Source organism: Eptatretus burgeri, chromosome 6, assembly GCF_056783735.1.
Source record: "Eptatretus burgeri isolate ZD-2024b chromosome 6, Ebu_testis_v1, whole genome shotgun sequence".
NCBI classification, from domain to species: domain Eukaryota; kingdom Metazoa; phylum Chordata; class Myxini; order Myxiniformes; family Myxinidae; genus Eptatretus; species Eptatretus burgeri.
The window spans coordinates 53,925,908-53,938,407 of NC_140966.1; the positions used below are offsets into that span (position 1 = coordinate 53,925,908).

Sequence of the window (12,500 nt, forward strand, 5' to 3'; positions counted from 1 at the left end):
GGAGCTTGTGTGGAGTTTTTGTGTGGAGGTTGTGTGGAGCTTGTGTGGGGTTTGTGTGGGGTTTGTGTGGGCAGGGCTTCGGTGGGAGGGGCGTGTGTGGGCGGAGTCAAAAAGGGGCGGAGTCAAAAATTTCAATTTATTGGAGCTTGTGGGGGGGTGTGTGGTGGGGTTTGTGTGGGGTTTGTGTGGGCGGGGCTTGTGTGGGTGGAGCCAAAAAGGGGCGGAGTCAAAAAATTCCAATTTATCTTTGTATTTTGTAATTCCTGTGAATAAAATGAACCTAAAATCTCTTCCCCTTCCAAATCATATATCTTATAAGTCCAAGGAACCGTATCTATTACATCAACAATTTTAAAAAGCTCGTTGGTCCATCTTTTTGTATAACCTTTTTCAAAATGAGATTTCCACCGATATATTCTTACGATATCACCAACTTTGAACTTAGGTTTTCTGACATTAATCTCTTTTTCATATTTTAATTTTGTAAATGTTTCTGATGGTTTCATATTTGTTGCCGTGTGAATCGTGTCATTATACTTATCCACAATATCCTGAATAAAAGATGACCATTGTTGTGAACCGAGTTGTGTGAATTTTTTATATAGTCTCTCTTTTAAGGTACGATTAAAACGTTCAACAACAACTGCCTTCCCTTCATTAAAGGTACTGTATAATGTAATACTGTTATTTTTTAGAAAATTCATAAATGTCTTGTTATAAAACTCTCTACCCTCATCAGTCCACAATTTTTTAGGTTTTCTCTTACTTTTATTAAATATCTGTTGAAAAGCTAACATAAGAGTATTACCTGTTTTGTTTTTTAAAGGGACAACCCACACATATCTACTCCTCAAATCAATAACGGTTAAAGCATACTTGTACCCCTTATCATTATTGAGTTCAATCAAATCAGCAGACCAGATATAATCAACTTCCTTGGAATAAACTTTCCTTCTCTGAAACTTTGTGAATATTGGTTTATGTAATTCATCAGCTAATTGCTCTTCAGTCTTAATGGCATCATTAGAGCCTATAAGTTTTTGAATTTCCAAGTCCAAGTTTCAATTTAGCACTGATCATCTTCTTCACAATGAACCGATCAACTTTTTCTCTCAAGGTTGGATTTTGTATCAGAGACAAATTATACAACATTTCTCTATCGGCTTCATGCTTTTCTTGCAACGTTGTGGTATTCCCATAATCAATATCGTGTCTCATGCACACTTCATCAACTCTATTGATAGGCTTACTCCAGGATTTAGGATTGTCTGCCTCATCTAATCTTTTATCCAAGTTTGTGCCTGGGCCACAGAAAGAATACCCTGGAAGATGTAATTCCCCTGGTATTCCAGTAGTTGTAAATTTACTTCCTGATAAAAACTTTTGGATATCTCCTCCTAGTTTGTGTTGGGAGATAAATTGATTTTTTTGAACCACACACCGAACATATACCTTTTTGTATAACCCTGTTATTTTTACTTTTAATATATGAAATATTTTTAGTATTAGTTTTCTTTTTACATTTGAGACAATAACTCATTTATTTATGAGAAAAATTCCTGCAGAGTGCAAAAACCTTTTTAGTTTCCAACATGCACATTTGAATCTTAATTTTTAAAACATAAAGAATCCTTAGAAATGCCTTCACTCTCTCCTCCATTTATTTAAGAAAAAAAAATGAAAAACTTGAATTAAAATCCATATCTTGTCGATGCTAATAGTCTTGTCGAAAGTATTGCAAATAGACTTGTCAATTCTTTCTTTTCCTCCTCGGTGGGTTGAGTTATTTTCTGTAATACCCTTAATCTTTTTAATCTCACTGGTTTCCATATTTTGATATTTATTTTGTCTCGCTCTTTCCTCCCTCTCCTCCTTCTCTCTCTTCTCTTTTTCCTCCTTCTCTTTCTTCTCCCTCTCCTCCCTCTCCTTCTCTTTCTTCTCCCTCTCCTCCCTCTCTCTCTTCTCTCTCTCCTCCCTCTCTCTCTTCTCTCTTTCCTCCCTCTCTCTCTTCTCCCTCTCCTCCTTCTCTCTCTTCTCTTTTTCCTCCTTCTCTTTCTTCTCCCTCTTCTCCTTTTCCTCCTCTTCCCTCTCTTCTTCAACTCCTTCCTCATCCCTTACTATCCTTGAATCGCTTACACCCCATAGAATATTATACATATATTCATCAGGATTTCTTGTTATTCCTGTATCCAAAATAATTTTTTACAACAGGAAACCAATAAAATTTCTTTTGAATTTCTAAAAGAGCCTTACCTTTTCTTAACTTTATAATTTTTTCATTATTTAACATTCTAATTAAATCTAAAGTTGTCGGTTTATCAACATCAGCATAATGCCAATCTTTTATTGAAAATACCTCATTCTTATGTTGTAGAACATATTTATTAAAATACCGAATACCCTTTTCTTGAAGGTATGCTTGGACACAGAAATGATAATTTTCTTGAAGCCTTCTTCCTGTCATTTATGTATTAGAAATATATGTTAGAACAATATTATGGCACGAAACACCTCCCCATCTTCCCATAGTTAAATCATTTTGTATTTCCTTACTTATTATATATAATCCTGTTTTTTCTGTTTTCATGAGATAAACAAGGGCAAAACCATTATTATATTTACCCTTATTAAATTATTTTATTTGTTGTTTACTAATCGTAGCCCCACAAAACTCATTCTCGATACCAAGTGGATAATATTCTTCCTTACGAGACTGATTTAATTGTTCCAGGTCTTCGAGGTTAATTTTAAATGACCAATTATACCCTAAATCATTCATATCATACCCCCATTGTTCTATTCTCATACAAACGATACGCCCTTCTTTATAAAAATTTATTTTAATTCGAACTGTGAATTCTGTATGACCTGGAGATAATATCAACACTTCTGTATCTTTGGAATACACGGCTGTTTTATTTAAGGATATATATTGTGATAAATCGCTTAATCTCACCAAGTCATTCGCGTCAGTCGGGCTTGGATAATTTTTTAATTTATAAGCATTTTTCATGTTAATATTTTTGGTTATATTATATTTATGTCGTTCAGCCTGTGCCTTTGTGTAATAATTTGATAAATCAATATCCAGTTCTTGAGATACACCAAAGATAGAACCATCTTTACCAACATAAGTCATTTATATTAGATTAAAAATAATATCATAAATTTTTTTATTTTTGTTGAGTTGAAATAACACATATAGGCATAATTGGCCACAACACTTGGAATTTAATTCTTGGACTTGAAATGTTTGATAAACACCATTCTGTAAGAATTTTATGACTTCAACAGGTGGTGGAAGACCAAAACTATCAAAATAATATTTGTCTTGACTATTAAAAATACAAACCCAATGAGAACCGTTCCCATTATTATCTTCTAAGTTCATAATAATATTCTTTGTATGTTTCGGCACATTTGTTCATTCATCTCTCATACAAATAACCACATTATGAATTTTTAATTTCTTACAATATTTGACAAGTTGTAAATTTGATGTTGTATTCTTTCCAAATTCTTTAAACCACTCATCAATGCTCATTTATTTATTAGAAAGATATAATCCATTACCTCTTTTCGTTAATTTTACACCTGCTTGTGCTATAGAAGAAAGCATATCTCCAACTAACAATCTCGCTTTATCAGGCAGACCTTCAAGTTTTTCAGCAAAATCTACAATTACACCACTTCCACTAATTTGTTTCTCCAACTCTTTGTTATGTCTTTCCAATTCTTTTTGAGCCTGGAGTTGAGCCTTCCTTTCGTTGGCAGTTTTCACCGCTGTTGAAATACCACCCGTCAATGCTCCAACCGCACTTAAACCAGCAAATAAAGGAATTAGAAATGGGAGAAATCCTCCACTCGTCTCTCTTATTGAATATTTTTTCAACATTGGTTTTGTCATTTTAATTTTAAGTGAGCCAGTGTCATTCAAGATTTTAACCTGTTCTCTTGTGAGAAAAACATCAATTCTTACTGCTCCTTTTCTCTGAATTGTATTAACGTTAATCGTACAAGGCTTTTGATTTTGAACACAAGATGATAGTTTATGAAGATTGATTTGATTAACATATACCCCAGTTGGTACTTTGCCACTCATTTATTTAACAAAAAATTATGTGAGACTAATCATCACACCATTATCTGTATTAATCTGCAATTCTGTTTCTTCCAAAAGCAAACAATATGTATCAACTTCTTCACTCTCTCCTCTTTCAATGTATAGGGAAGTATCCACTCGATTAGACTTTATAGTTTCCTTTTGAGCGCTCAGGTCAAACGCATAGATTGTATACAAACTTTTAAATGCTGTCATATCCAAAATAGGTTCTTTATTTCCATTACTTTCACACACCTTTTGGTAAGACTTGTATGCTTCAGCAAAATCATTTTTTCCCAATTAATTTCCAATCTATCTCGTGGGTAAAATGTTCCATCTAGAGAAACGCGAAGTTGTTTCACCTTAGCATTATCACTCAATGCATTATTCTTATCAGTCGCAGTATCACCATCTGGCTTTTTAAAAATGATCCACAGATATCGTGGCTTTCCTTCCAGAACACCCAAATTCCACGTGTAAGTTGTTTGATTGAGTTTAACGTGTTGACATCTTCTTTTGAGGTATGATACACTGAGTGGTTTCTTTGAGTTAAGTCTTCGATTCAACATCTCTTCTGTTTTAAGATTAGGAGTATATTCACTGATATACCAACTCATTTCCTCAATTACAAATTTATTCTGATCACCAAAAGCACTACCAACACCAAAAAGCAATCGATTTTCATTATCATTCCTTTGTAGTTGAAATCTAATTTTAAGGCCATACAGAACTTTATCATGATCACAAAATCCAAATATACCTTTAAGAGGAACTGCCACAGTAAAACTATTTTCTGCTTTTGTATCATCATTATACATTCCTTTCCTTTGAGTATACCCAGGGTCTGTGTTTGTTCCCGTTGACATATCAGGAATAAAACCTTCGACAGACCCCTTTCCCATTCTATCACTGAATGTATAGAGTGTAAATTTTATCATTTCAGATACAGCAGAGACATAATTCAACCGCTTCAACTTCTTGTGTTCCAATATACAAACGCACACTATCAAACATTTTCCAGAAGAAATCATTTACAAGTGTAGCGTTTGTGTTATTCCCAGCCTTAGTGAATTTAAATTTACACAACAAGAAACTTTCGGAGAGATTCAAATAGGTTTGTTGATTATTTATTTCAAAACTTTTTGTACCATTCGTATTCCAGTCTGTTCCAGTTATTGCATTTACCTTGAAGTAATCTTCTTTTTTAGTGGAGTTTGAGATAATAATAGTATCATCCAAATCATAGATACTATCAATTGCTTCCATACTTGTATTTATTTAGGAAAAAAAGATGTTAAAACTTTTGAAACCCTGATCCAAGTATTTGAATTATTTTCTGTCGTTCTTGGGGGGACAACTGAGTTTTGCCTTTCTTAATTTCTTTTATTGCTTGTAATTTATGAGATTCCTTCTGAGCATCTTTTATACTCTTTACGGCACCTGCTACATTTCCCACAGCAGAAGCAGTTGAACCAATTAGATCTTTATGTTTAAGAATAGTTGAACCAATACCCATGAGAGTATCAATTATCCCATCTCCTCTAAATTGATGTCCAACACCCCTTTGTCTCTTAGGTTTATAGTATCCTCTACCAAGATACATACCTTCACCCTTGTAGTATGGGGAAAGAAACATCCCATCCCCTGTAATTATTTTATATTTTCCCAACTCATGTTTCCTCAAAATAACCATCGTATTTATTTATTGGAAAACTTCACGTAGGTGAATTCTGATGGATATAACTTCTCCATTAAAAGAAATCACACGATTATCTTGGTCGGTTATCCTAAAATTTACTCTGTGTATGGTTTTTCCTGACACAGGTAGATAAACCAAATTTTTGGGTTCCATATTGAATTTATAACCAATTGGGGTTGAGTATGCGCTGAATGAAAATATTGTATTTGTTTTTTTCCCATCATTATAAGCACCATCAATCAAATCACAGTGAATTAACACCGAATTTATTCCTGAGGATATTTGAATGACATTATCACTGTAAAACGTCCCATTAGTTTCAATCTTTTTTGAGGAGAAACCCAATAACTCTCTAAATGAATTATCAATTGTGAAATCAACCTTGTAGTTATTTTTAACTTTAATCGTTGATTTTGAAGTATGTTTTTGAATGTTTATAACAATATTTTTTGGTTCATCACCCTGTTCTTTCATAAGACGAGCAATTTCGGAAGATATTTGAGAAATCTCATATGCTCCGGGTGAGACTGTTATCGTTTTGTATCCACTTCCTGGATTATAACTAAACTTGTCATTTTTCTCGGTTATATTAAATAAGGTATTATAAGTTTACATGGACAATAAAGATGCCTCATATTCTTTTGTTGTGTCAAGTTGTAGTGGGTATGGGAATGAAGATGTGTGGTCGCTTGTTGTGAAATTGAAACTAAGGATTGTGCTTCTCATCTTATTTAATATGAGATAAAATGTCTTTATATTGATATTTATTAATTATTTTCATGTTCATCAACTGGTCTAAAATGGCTGATGCTTCATTAAAACAATTGTTATTTCCAGCCTTCTTACTGCCTAACAACAATAACAGTCTATTAACTAATTGCGATGGGTCATTTGGAAGAAAACTAACACCTGAACCAAGGATACTTAAAGCCTGAATAATGTGTTTCTCCTTCTCATTCTTCCTACTTTTACCAGAAAGAATAACCTTATAATTTAGAGTGTTCAGCAGATCAATATATACTCTATCATCATTATTTTCCATATCCAATGGTTTATCAATATACTTTGATTCATCCCTCACAGTTGAACCTTGTCTTCCATCTTTTGTGAGAAGAAACATTAATCTTGGAGTTAGTTTAACAGGGGGTTGAGCAGAACCCAAGAACCTTAATTCATCATTAAATATCAATACCTTTTCTTGAACAAGATGAAATATTGCTGATTGTTCTGTTGGAATGAGTCCTGCTTTGGTTTTTGAATCCGCTGAATATTCATTGTTTTGAAGAGCATTCACAATATAATCAGGGGTCGATTAATCTCTTCCAGTTGTTGAAATAAACCTTCATCATCATATTCTAATTCTCCTAAATGCTCTAATTCTTCCTCCGTCATTTGACTGAAATCTTTTAACATTTGAAGTTTTTAGGAGTATATTCTACCGTGGGAACTGTGGAAACATCTTTCATTTTTCCTTGGGAAGTTTTTAAAAGTGGTTTAAAAAATTTCTCTTGTTTTCTTTCAAATGCTTCTTCGCCCGTTAGTTTCTGTCTGCGTTTCTTCTTTATGTCTTCCTGCTGTTTTACAACTTTTGAAACCAACTCTTGATGTTCCCTAAATCTTCTTGCTCTTTCTTTCGCATCCATTTATTTATTGAAAAATATCATTTAATATCTCATCTTGTTTCACAACAATATATTTATATTTTTCAGTCGTGTGTTTCATGTAATCCCCAAATTCCTTTTTACTACATAATGTAGAACAATTGTCTCTCCAAAAATTGTTTATATCTATTGAATTTAACTTGAATAAAATAAAAGTATTAGCATTGTTTCTGATGGAACGACGAGGAAGCTGAAAGTACGATTGACTAAGATAAATACAATTACAAGAAGAATGTCTCCCTCTTGTGTAGTAGCTGTCCATTACCGTTTGGTTTCTCTCATTAACACAATCATCAAAGACAACGAGGTTCTTTTTGGATTTATCCAAATCTTGGGGAGACGGTATATCATCCGTATTATCACTCAGAATACAAGTTATCGGTTTTGATTTCTTTTTACATCTCTGTGTATCACAAAATAGTTGTATTATATCTTCAATGTTAAAATCATTTAGGTTTTTTTGAAGTTTAAATAAACCGATTATATCTTCTTTTTGAAGACCAGCATTAAAACCTTGTGAGAGTAGTTGATACTCTGGTTGAAAACTCGACTTTGTGAAAATTATTAAATTATCATAATCTAAAAAGTTGGGAGTGAGGAGCATCTTTAAAAGTAAGCAGGTTTTTCCACATCCACTTGAACCAACTATGAGGCATCTTAATGAATTTGGGAGATTTTTATGGTTGTCAAATTTTATCTTATTTTCCCAAATAGGTAAAAAATCATTCATTTATATATTTGGAAAACAGGTTATTTAATTTATTCTTGGCTTTTTTCGAAATTCTATATTTTATCCTAAGTTCAGGTTTAATTTCAAGATAATCCATTATTTTATTTATGCAATATCTTGTGTTGATATTTCCCTGAAAATCACATCCATGAATAAGATATAACAACAATCCTTTGAACATTTCTCTAATACGTTCAGTTTCTTCCCTTGTAAGGAAAGGTGTGTTCTCACCCTCGTTCTTTACATTCATTTCTCGAATCAATCTTGTAAAGTAATTCATTTTTGGTGTAAATCTAAAAGAATTATTTTCCTTTTTATATTTTTGATTATCATTAATTAGAAGATAATCACAGAATATACATTGTTTATAGGCTTTTGACTCTGTGTTTAATCCCCGTCTTTCACACGCAGGACAATTCTCAAATTTGTCATATGGAGAATCATGGAATTCAAGAGGCTCAAAATCGAGTAAACTATTCATATTTATAAAGTAAAACTTTACTTAAACTGAAATTCATCTTCGATATCATCTTCGATACTTTCAGAATCATCTATACTTTCATAACTATCATTTGAACACAAACTCTCGGTGTCATAACTATCGTTTGAATGCAAACTCTCGGTATCATAATCACTCTCATAATCTTCAAAATCTTCAGTTGAATATTGGCTCATTTAATTAGTAGAAAAAACATTACCATCGATATCGATATACATTTTTTCATTAACAGATTCAACTGCTACATTTTTTATATTAAAGGTAATTTTAAAATGATCCTTAACTACAATTGAACGAAATGTCATTTCACCTGATATATTAACATCCTTTATTTCATCAGGATTTATATCTTTAGGGTTGTTGAAAAAAATACAAATTTCTCCTTGCATATTACAGATGGTCTTATCTTTTCTTTCTAAAGCTTCATCCATAAGGTTTTTATTTTTTGATACCTTTTCTTGTTTCATTGCTTTTTCTAGTTTTGAATATATTGCCAGAAGGAGAGGAGAAACTTTTGTTAGAGATACCTTAATTGATGTTCTTCCAGGTATACTAAAAGCCCTTCCACTGAAGTAAATTGAAGAACTCATCATATCCACCATAATTGTTTTTATCCAATAGTTGTTATATTTGTCTTTGTTCAATTTTACATCCTTGACATATTTCTCAGCATCTTTAACAAATGAAGAGATTGATTGAAACTTGTCTTTTGTGTCTTGAAACATTGTATTTATTAAGTGAAAAAGTTGGAGGATAAAATGGTTTTAAGCACAGATTCACCTGTAAAATAAACGAAATTTTCATCAAGAAAATTTTAGTTTAAGCACAGATTCACCTGTAAAATAAACGAAATTTTCACCAAGAAAATTTTAGTTTAAGCACAGATTCACCTGTAAAATAAACGAAATTTTCATCAAGAAAATTTTAGTTTAAGCACAGATTCACCTGTAAAATAAACGAAATTTTCATCAAGAAATTTTTAGTTTAAGCAAAGTTTTATTATATAAATATGGTGAATACAACATACTGCGATGTTTGTAATCACGAATATAAACATTATAGAAAACACCTCCGAACCAACAAACACACATTTAATCTATTTCACAAAATATCCCCTCTTGAGTTGGAAAGAAAACATTGTGATACCTGCTCAAAGGATGTTTTGAAGAGTAGTTATAATAGGCATCTTCAATCACAAAAACACAAGAAAAATGAGTTTAAAGTAAAGGGAGACTATTATATTGAAAACACTGATGGGGCATTTAAAGGGCATATAAAAATAAGGATTTTTCAATTTGGAGAACCCGGTCCATCATCAAAAATTGAATCAATTGAAATAGTGAAACCTGATGTTGAAAAATTTATTAAAAAAACATTAAAAGAAATGAAAACTTTAAAGTTTTATATGGGAGTGAAAATGAATATGAAAAGACAAGATGAAGAACAAACTCCTTATATGAGGACAGATCTTCATTTTATAACATCATTTCAAGATTTTTTGAATAGTGGGGTTTATGAAGAACTATCAAGACAAGAGGAGGATGTTGATAATACAGTGGTAGGAAGTGGATTCAATATTAAAAAATCATCTTTTTAGATGTACACATTCTAAAATCAAACCCTCTTAAAGCTTCTTCTTATATTGAATTACCAAAAGAAATAAAACGAAAGAAGGCAGTTGTTAATATTAAGAATAATGATAATAAATGTTTTCTCTGGTCTGTTCTTGCTCACTTACATCCACCAAAATGTAATTCAGAAAGAGTAAAACAATATATGAAATATGAGAATACCTTGGACATTAAAGATTTTAATTTCCCAATGCCACTAACAGATATTCCTAAATTTGAGAAAAAGAATAATCTTTCTATTAATGTATATGGATTAACGGATACAAACAAAGTTCAAATATTAAAAATTTCAAACAACTTTAAAAATGAAGAAACACACATTGATCTTTTATATTTTAGTGTTGGAAATAATTCACATTACACATACATCAATAATTTATCAAGATTAATCTCTTCTCAGGTATTCAGAACAGCAAACAAAATATATCCTTGTAAGCGATGTCTTAATTCATTTCATACAAAAGAACGATTAGAACAACATTCAAAATATTGTAGTAATCATAAATCAGCTGTAATTACAATGCCTAAACCTGGTGAAAAGATTTCTTTTGAAGATTATAATAAATCTATCATGCACCCATTTGTGATATACGCTGATTTTGAATGTATCCTTAAAAAGATAAATACTGCTTCTCCTAATCCAAAAGAACCATATACAAATAAATATCAAAAACATATTCCTTGTGGTTTCTGTTATTATATCAAATCATCTGTTGGAGAAAAGTATAATAAACTTGAACAGTATAGTGGAAAAAATGCTTCACAAGAGTTTGTAAAACGATTAGAAAAGGATTGTATAAGACTAAGTAAATTAATGAAAGAAACAAATGAACCGATGAAATTAACCATAGAAGAAAAATTAGAATTTAGAAAGAACAATATCTGTCATATTTGTGAGGAGGAAATTGAGGAGTCTAAAGTTAGGGATCATTGCCATCTTACTGGTAAATATAGAGGCCCCGCTCATTCCTGTTGTAATCTTAATTATAAATTACCTTCTTTTATTCCAGTCTTTCTTCACAACAGCGCCAACTATGATACACATCTATTTATAAATGAACTTTCAAAAACACCAGGGAATGTTTCTGCCATAACAAACACAAGTCAAAAGTATATTTCATTTACAAAAATGATATTCACAAAACCTATAACTCGTATTCGGTTTCTTGATTCTTACAAGTTTATGGGAACACCACTAGCCAACCTCGCATCAAATCTAAGCTCCACGGGCTCTTTTCCAAATCTTAATTCATTCTTTCCAAAAGAGGAAATTCTAACTAAAGAGGAAATTCAGATTAAAGAGAGAATTCAAAGTAAAGAGGAAATTCTAATTAATGAGGAAATGAATGAAGAAATTCTTACTGAAGATGAAATTCTAATTATACAGAAAATTCGAACAAAGAATGAAATTCTAACTAAAGAGGAAATTCTGATTATAGATGAAATTCTGATTAAAGAGGGAATTCTAACTAGAGAGGAAATTGAAACAAGGAATGAAATTCAAAGTAAAGAGAAAATTCTTACAAGTAAGGGAATTTATCCTTATGGTTATATGGATTCATTTATGAGATTTAAAGAAACACAACTTCCTTCAAAAGAAAGTTTCTATAATAACCTTTATGAAGAAGAGATAAGTGATAAGGAATATAAACACGCACAAGAAATTTGGAAAATATTTAAGATAAAGAACCTTGGAGAATATCATGATTTGTATCTAAAAACAGATGTTTTATTGTTAGCTGATGTGTTTGAAGCTTTTAGATCACTCTGTCATAATAAAAATTGTTATGGATTAGATCCTGACCACTATTTCACAGCTCCTGGTTTAGCTTGGAGTGCAATGTTGAAAATGACAAAACAAGATATAGATTTAGTCAGTGATGTAGATATGCTTTTGATGATTGAGAAGTCTAAGAGAGGTGGAATATCACAAGTATGTTCAAAAAGATATGCTAAAGCAAATAATAAATATCTTCCAAATTATGAGAGTGAAAAAGATAGTAATTATTTGATGTACTTTGATGCTAATAATTTGTATGGATGGGCAATGTCTCAATCTCTGCCTTATGGTAAATTAGAGTGGGTGGAAGAAAAGGATTATGAAAAGGCTTTGATGAATATTGTTATTTCTTCTCAAGAGAAATTGAATGACAAAGAAGAAGGTTATTATTTTGAAGT

At 31.6% G+C, this 12,500-nt stretch overlaps 1 protein-coding gene across 1 annotated transcript in view; it reads right to left on the reverse strand.

The window, feature by feature from the left end:
• Positions 1-12,500, reverse strand: part of CKAP2 (cytoskeleton associated protein 2) — a 114,093-nt gene that overhangs the window by 37,909 nt on the left and 63,684 nt on the right. The gene's annotated exons all lie outside the window — the stretch shown is intronic.